Source organism: Bidens hawaiensis, unplaced genomic scaffold (assembly GCF_021521415.1).
Source record: "Bidens hawaiensis isolate Kalapana, Puna unplaced genomic scaffold, B.hawaiensis_p1.1 tig00021861_1, whole genome shotgun sequence".
Taxonomy (NCBI): Eukaryota; Viridiplantae; Streptophyta; class Magnoliopsida; order Asterales; family Asteraceae; genus Bidens; species Bidens hawaiensis.
In genome coordinates this window covers 64,426-73,484 of record NW_027493394.1, presented here as the reverse complement: position 1 = coordinate 73,484, position 9,059 = coordinate 64,426, and positions in this window count along the sequence as shown.

Genomic DNA, 9,059 nt, shown 5'->3' with positions numbered 1-9,059 from the left:
GAAGCCAAAGAGAGTACGAGCTCTTAGATTGGAACTTAAAGTTGATTTAGCTAGTCAAATCAAAGAAGCTCAGAAATTGGCACTGGAAGAAGGAAACATTAAGGCCGAAAAAGAAAACAACACAATTGATCAATTGATTGAAGGAAGTGACGAAATTCTTAGACTTGGTACAAGGATTTGGGTACCAATGGTTAGAAATCTAAGAGATAAGATTCTCGAAGAAGCACACAAGTCAAAATACACGATGCATCCAGGTAGTGATAAGATGTATCACAATTTAAAGGATGATTGTTGGTGGATCGGTATGAAGAAAGATGTTGCATTATATGTAGCCAAATGCCTGACGTGTTCCAAAGTGAAAGCCGAGCACCAAAAGCCGTTAGGATTACTTCAACAACCGGAAATACCGATCTGGAAATGGGATATGATAACTATGGACTTCATTATGAAGTTACTGAAAACTTCACGCCAAAATGATGCAATCTGGGTTATTGTAGATAGACTTACGAAGTCTGCTCATTTCATTCCAATACAAGGAACGTTTAGTATGGATAAGTTAGCACACTTATATGTCGAAAACATTGTATCTTTACATGGTGTGCCACTATCCATCATATCCGATAGAGATAGTCGTTTTACTTCAAACTTTTGGTCAAGTTTTCAAAAGGCTATGGGGACTCGATTAAATCTAAGTACTGCTTACCATCCCCAAACTGATGGCCAAAGTGAACGCACAATTCAAACATTAGAAGATATGATTCGTGCTTGTGTCATCGACTTAGGAGGAAGTTGGGACACTCATCTCGCACTGATGGAATTCTCGTACAACAAAAGTTATCATATGAGTATCCAAGCAGCACCGTTTGAAGCATTGTATGGTCGTAAGTGTAGGACGCCTGTATGTTGGTCAGAAACAAGTGAGAGTCAGTTGTCAGGACCCGAGATAGTTCATAGAACTACTAACCAAATAATACAAATCCGTTAACGATTAAAGACGGCAAGAGATAGACAAAAGAGCTATGAGGACATTCGCCGCAAGCCTTTGGAATTCAAAGAAGGCGACAAAGTGTTATTAAAGTATCGCCTTGGAAAGGTGTAGTAAGATTTGGAAAGAAAGGAAAATTAAGTCCAAGATTCGTCGGACCATTCAAATACTCGATCGAATAGAACCGGTTGCTTGTCGCCTAGAATTACCCGATGAGATGAAAGGTATTCACGACGTGTTTCACGTATCCAATCTCCGCAAGTGTTTAGCCGATGAAACTCTTGCCATGCCATTGAAAGATGTTAAAATCAATGAGAAGCTTAAGTTTATAGAACAGCCAATTCAAATAGAAGATAGCATGATCAAGTTTCCCAAGCATAAACGACTCAAACTCGTAAAAGTCAAATTGGATTCAAGACGTGGACCCGAGTATAAATGGGAGCTCAAGTCAGAAATGAAGAAGAAATATCCTTATCTATTCCAATAAATCTCGAGGACGAGGTTATTCAAAAGGTGGGGAGGATGTAACACCACGTCTCAAACCCTATAGGTTTTAGCTTAAAATACTAACTTTTATAAGTATAGGGGCTAAACTGTAAATTCTGAAAATATTCTCCCGTCGCGGTACGCGACGGGGTAACAAATAACCCATCGCGTAGCGCGATGGGGTTGTTGACCCAGTGGACACGTGTTGAACACCGTGTCGACACGTGGCGCATTATGACAGGCCACGTGTCACAACCGCATAAAGCGGCGTAAAAGTGCGGCGCCGCGGTACGCGACGGGTCACAAGAACCCCTTCGCGTACCGCGACGGGGTCAAATTTCAGCTATAAAAGGGGGGTGACGGGTATGAGCTCCATTCATCCCAAACACACTTCTCTTTACACACACATAGCATTGGAAAGCGTGCCCCGTTGCCATAGCAAGCCGACGTGCTGTTTTCTCGAAGTTCGTGCAAGAAACGAAGTTATAATCAAGCTAGCAATCACATAAGCGAGTAGATCAAGTCCTGCCTTATCTTGTTACCAATCTAAGCATCCAAACTAAGGTAGGAGTTATGTTTAAGTTATTTGAATCATAGCTTAGACTATCAATCGAGGCTATGGCCTTTAACCTTGATCGTATTTTACAAACATTCATTCACAATCATGTTTTCATAAACGTTACTTCATGATGAAGTAATGTTAAACGAAAGATATATTTTGACGGGCATGTAGTAACTGGAAGGGGGATATCACTAGTAGTAAGTTTCTTGCCTAAGGAAAAGTAATACGTACAAATCCCAATCAACCGAGGGACCCGTTTACTTACCTGGAGAAACTTACCAACGTGTTAGAACCTATTAGGCCAAAGCATGCTATATCAAACGTCACATAAAACCAAGAATTTTCAATTACAATCAAAGATAAACGATTTCAAGGTTAAGCTTAGCAATCATAGCTTAACCAAGAAACACCATTCAAAAGCATTCATACAAACCTATTTATGTATAGGTTAATATCATTCACAGTCAATCAATCAAACGGTCAAAGTTTTCCAACACCGACGGTACAGGTGAATACGTTAACCTTTTTTCAGTCAAAACATATTTATACTCAATGAGACAAACGGGTGTTTGTCTTAACGAGTCAATCAATTGTCTACATGAGATCGAGTAATCTCTAAAAACTTTATAATACAAAGTAGAAAATAAAGTCAACTCAGACCGAATACACATGTGTCTGGATCCAAACATAACCGTTCAGCCTAAATCATTCTAAGGCTACGTGGCCGTGGGCTAATGGTCATAACTAGTCTCCCGGTAAGGGCTACGTGGCTCGGGAACAATTGTGTGTGTAGGGCAGTGGTACATAAACCAGAAGTAGAAATGCTTCTGCTGAGCTTGTAGAGAAAACTACATTTGTATTGTAATGTCATTCAAAATGTTTTATTGAGTCATACGTGTTCACCAGCATATAGCTGACGTATTTTTCCAACCCATTACAGGTAATTAAGCATAAGTAGCATTAGCAAGGATTGGAGTCTTATAAAGATAGAAGCGCGTACCGGATGGCTCCGTTTTTGATAAAAGAATAATCCTTGTAATATAAACATATATTTTGTAAACTAATACTCGGGTGTTTAATTCCCGAGTAGATTTTCAATGTAAATTAATATTATATTCAAACCTAAAGTCTTCCGCTAAATTAACCCATAAACTCTTATATATTTACAAAACAGGTACCAACTTGTGGTCACACGCCTAGGCCCTAAGTCGGGGTGTGACACGTATCTTCCTGACCTCTTCCTTACTATCTGGTAAAATGCCTGATGACAAAAAGTTGATGATCGGTGTCATCCAATTGGTTGTGCTTGTTGAAATTACACAAACTTCTATGGCGGCAATGGAGGGATTTTCCAGGACCTCTATTCGGATATCTTTTGCCAAATGGTCAAAGCTACATGACGCCAATTTGCTAAACGTGTTTGCTTGTTTGTTTCCGCTTCTCTTTATATGTTTCACTTTGCAAGTTATGAAGTTTAACACCAGCGCCTTAGCTTGCGCCAAGTAAGAAGCCATCTTGTCATCATTTTCCTCGTACGCGCCTTCAATTTGATTCGCCACTAGTATTGAGTCTATGCGGGCTTCCAGATGTTTGGCCCCTAATTTCTATTCTTAGACCCGCCAGGAACGCTTCATATACCGCCTCATTATTCGTGCTTTTAAAGTCCAGGCGGATAGCATATGTGAACTCGTGGCCTTCTGGGTCTTTTAGCTTCAACCATATGCCTGAGCCTTCATCATTTGATGCTCCGTCTGTGTATAATTTCCAGACTTGTTCTAATGATTGATCTACGGGAGGTTCCAAGTCTCTCTGGCATTCGGCTTCTCTCATTGCGGGTACTTCGGCTATAAAATCTGCCAAAACTTAGCCTTTAATCGCGGGCCTGGGTTTATACTCGATTGCATACTCTCCCAATTCAATGGCCCATTTGGCTAGCCTGCCTGAAAGTTCTGGCTTGCTTAATACATTTGTAGCCGCCGATAATTGGTGAGAACATTGATTGGGTGTCCTTGGAAATATCTCCGTAGACGACGCGCCCCAATGACAAGACCAGTTTCTCCAGCGTGGAGTACTGGTTTTTGCATCTGTTAACGTGTGATTGATATAGTAGATAGGTGTCTTAACGTTATCTATATCTACCAGTAGTACTGCGCTGACTACTCTGTCAGAGGCGGCCAGATACATTGTTAATGATACTTTTGCTCTAGAGCTGTAAGCGTTAGGAGTTCTGCTAGACGCGTTTTGATCTCGTGGAACACGCTTTTTGCTTCCGCCGTCCATCGAAACTGTGTTTTCTTGAGACAGTTTCTTAGCGTTGAAATGAACGGGAAGGATCTGTCGGCATGGTTTGACAGGAATCTGTTCAGCGCGACTAGCCGGACGTTCAACGTCTGCACCTGCTTGATTGTGGCTGGGGAAGGCATTTTGACAATAGGTCCAATATTTTCTGGGTTTGCTTTGAAACCACCAGCGGTGACAATTACTCCCAAAAACTTCCCTTCTTCCATTCCAAAAGAGCATTTTCCCTGGATAAGTTTCATGTTGATCTTGCGGATGGTTTTGAAGGTTTCTTCGATATCTTTTAGCATCGTTAATTCAGCATCACTCTTGATTACCAAGTCATCCATGTAAACTTCCAAGTTTCTTCCAATTTGCTCTTTGAATTCTCGATCCATCAGGCGCTGGTATGTGGCCGCATTTTTCAACCCAAATTGCATCATTTTGTAACAATATGTTCCATTATCCGTGCGAAATGTTGTTTTGGCCTGGTCCCCTGCCGCCATGTGGATATGATGATATCCCTTGTAAACATCTAGGAAGCACTTGTACCGGAAGGGTACTAGCACATCTACTTTCAAGTATATCTCCGGCAAGGGATAACAATCTTTGGGGCATGCTTTGTTAATATCTTTGAAATCAATGCACATCCTACATTGGCCATTTGCCTTTGGTACCATAACCGGGTTAGCTACCCATGTTTGGTATTGGATTGTGCGGATGATTCCTGCATCTATGAGCTGTTTCACCTGCTCGTTACAAGCTTTCGCTTGTTCCGGTCCCATTTTCCTCCGCTTTTGTACGATTGGGACAAAAGCTGGGTTTACTTTTAACTGATGTTCCGTTTTGGACCTTGGTACTCCCGTCATGTTCGCGGGTGTCCATGCGAATACATCAAGTTTGCTGATGAGGAGCCTCTTCAGCACCGAACGTGTGGGATTTGTGAGTGTAGGTCCTATGGTAACATTTTGTTATGGGAATTTTCCATTGAGCACCCACTTTTCTGGCTCTCTTTGCCCTTCTGATTTCATCAATTTCTTCGGTGGGACGCTTTCATCTGTCCCATGACATTCTCTGTTAGCATGGATCGTTGCCACTCCCGTGGGAGTTGGTACTCCCAATATCCCATGTGTTGTGGATGGGTTGGCGTTAAAGTCCCATATCGCTTCTTTTCCCAAAATGATATCATAATATGGATGTGGAGTTTCCATGATAAGGAAGTCCACGACCTCCATTCTCAAATGTTTTCCGTCGCTGAGAGTAACCATAAATGATAGCTGCCCCAACGGGTATTCAACGCTTTGGTTGAAACCGGTTATTGGCGCATTGACGGGGACTAAGCGGCGATTGTCTTCCTATTCCAAGAGGTCAAAACATTGCCGATACATTATATCGGACATGGCTATCGTGTTAACGAAGAAGCGGGGTGTCCTATAATGTCCAAAGATGGCACTGATCATAAATGGTGCTTTTTTTGTTTGCGCCGCCTTTCACTTTTGGAAAAATGACTTATCCTTCCTTCCATGCGGCCTGTTCTATCTGTTGGCGCTTCTTGTTCTTAGCGCCACCCAAAATCATGTTAGTGTGGAGGTCTTTGATTTTCTTTCCTGACCTCCCGCCTTCAGGACCTGAAGTCCGCTTTTCGCCTCCCTGAATGTTCTTTACTAGGTATTCCAACTTTCCACTCTTGACATACTCTTCTATGGCATCTTTTAGGTTAGAACACTGATTTGTCGTCTGACCATGTTATTCATGATAGTCACAATACCGTGTTGTGTCTGCGTTCGGCCCCGGTTTGTATGGTAGGGGCTTTTTAAACTCAATGCCCTACGTATACATGATCTGTGCGGGGCTCTTGGTCAAAGACGTCCACCTATTAGAGGGGTATGGATGTGTCTGTTGCTTGTTTTTATGTGCCTCGTAAGAAGTGTTGTCTTTAGATTAAGGTTCTTGATTTATTCGTGACCAAACAGACGTGATCTTCTTGCCTTGGTGGGCCCTATTAATATCATTTCTCGCATCAGTGCGTGCCAGCTCTTTCCCCAGACTTTTCTTTTTTCTGTCCGCGCGTAGCGTTTAGCCGCTGTCATGATGGCATCCCAACTCTGAGGCATGTCATCTCTGTCAGTAAGGGTACGGATGTGGTCATCGCACCTTACGTTTTGGCGGAAGGCCGTGTGCATAAGTTCTTCGCCTACTCCACCAATATTCAACCCTTCTTTGTTGAATCTGGTAATGAAGTCCTTCACTGTTTCATTATCCTTTCGTGTAACGCTAAGGATGTCCGCTGGATTGCTAATGTGGCATCGTTGCTGGCTAAAATGTTGGGTAAATTTATTCGCCAAATCATCCCAACTTGCGATTAGGCCTTCAGATAGGCGTTCAAACCATGCTCTGGTCGCTCCTACGAGCGTTAAAGTGAATATGTTGCACCAAAGTGGCGTCGTCCACCATGAAACTAGGCCTGCGACGATGTAGGTCTGTAAGTGGTCATCTGGGTCTAATAGACCATCATACTGACCCACTGTTGGCGGAATCTTTGGATAATCTGGTAATTTCGCCTTCGCAATTATTTTTATGAACTTAGATTTTCCAGTTGAGGCGATCGCGTCTGGATGGTGTTTGATGAGTTTTTTGGCGGATGCGTCTGGATCTTTCCAGCTTTGTTCATAGTCTGGATTGTCCAAGCGCGAGTTAGCTGTTTGACACGAGTGCTGCGATTTACTACGCTCATCTGCTTAGCTATTCACCCGTCTACCTGGTGTTTTCCCGGATGGTAATCATGTTCGTTGTACAACAGAAGTTGACTCTTCTTCCCCGTCTTAATAATCTTCATCTTCCTTATTACTACTCGCTTCTCCGCCGAACAGGGTTCTAAGCTGGACAAAAGATGATATTTTTTCTTGCATTCTCGCCATAATTTTTCTTGTTCTCCTTCCCACAAAGCCATGATGCTTGGTGTCAGGGGTATTTGAATTTGTGGCCTTGGCCTCGTTTTGTTTGCTGCTGTAATGGTTAGTCAAAGGGTGGACGCGTTAGCGATGCCTTCAACGCTCCCTATTACGGTGACATTTTCCATGTTTTCATCTTGATTGGCGTTTGATGACTGGCCAACCGCCTTTGTGGGTGTTTTTTCGCTCATTTGAACCAAAAAATGTTACATATAACTGTTCTAGCAAATATGCACGGATGACACTAATGAAGAAACACGAAATCCCCTTTTGGTCTAATCACTCAGTCCAAGGGTGATGATTAAGTCTTTCCCACAATGGGTTATACTTCTCTTCGGCGTAAATGAGTGACACACCAACAAAACAGAACACTGTGAGCTTGTTACGAGGGAAATGGGGGGGGGGATTCTCTCGTAGCCACCCTCCAGCGTGAGAATCAGTATGATGTTTGTAAAGAGAACGAGAGTAAGTTGAGAATACTAGATCCTTTACCATATGGAGATGGGTTAGTATTTATAGCCATTGGAGGGGAGAGAGGATATGGCTAACTGCCTTGTCAGACTTCCCACTAATCATATCCCTTGCACGTGTGTCACAGGAAGTTGGTGGGCGTCGTGGGCATTTTATGTTGACATGTTGGACTACGTAGTACTATTGCCTATGTGTTGTTCGTCTCTTATTGGTTGGGTGTCATTTACGATGAATATCCTTCCTTTCTGCACCATGCTTGTGGAGATCTTTGACGCTCTCATTACGTCTATGATCAAGAAGCTATATAGATCTGTGCTCGTATATTCGACAAGTATTCTAGAATGGAGCAATTGGATTTCGTTGAATGAGAACGTGGTAGTGTGACAATCCATTCAGAATAATCTTCCCACTAGTGATTAAAAAAAAGTAATATTCTTTTAGGCCCGAAAATATGCAATAACTGTTTCGTGGCGGGAGAGTTGGTGAATCATTTGTTAATGTCATTTTATGTTGTGATTGTGGTGTGAAACTATATAATAAGTTGGTATAATATGTAACCATTTGATGGTAACAAGTTGCACGATATTTTAGAGGCAATTAAACAGGCCCCGAAGGTCGGCCACAAAAGAAAATTGGTGTACTCCACCACTATTATGATGGCCATTTGGTGTCTATGGTATGGAAGACCCGAAATAATGTTATTTTTGAAGATAAACCGCTCAAGATTGATAAAGTGCCTTGTGACAAAAATGTATTAAGCTTCTAATGGATTAGAAATAGGGCTACTAGTTTGAATATAGAGTGAGATAGTTGGAAACATTTGGCTATGTAACTAGATTTTGTTGTTTGTTGTGTTTCTGTCCCTTGTTATCCTCCCGGTAAGAAGGTTTCCGACTTTGTTTCACTAGAAAGTTGTTAAAAGAAAACAAAAACTATTGTAAACACCTTCTATTTGGGTGATGGGATCTGGTTGAACGGAAAAAAAAAAGAGAAGAGAGAAGAGTTTTGTGTTTATTAATTGAGTTGAAAATATAATTAAAATAAATAATTATGTAAAAAAAGAAAGGCAAAATGTTTCTGAGTTAAATTTGAATAAACAGAGTTAGGTTTAAACGTAATTGACAAGAAATTTAAAACCTTAATGGTTCAATTGCACAAAAATCATTGTGGACAAAAGTCGTATAATTAACCAAAATTTAGGGACGAAACACTTTACTCTTTTTTCAAGTAGCGCAAAGTTTTGTTTAAAAAGCATTAATGTTTAGAATTAAGGAGAAAAAAATCCATACTAGGTTATAACGGTGGAGAGAGTGGAGGACGGGTATCC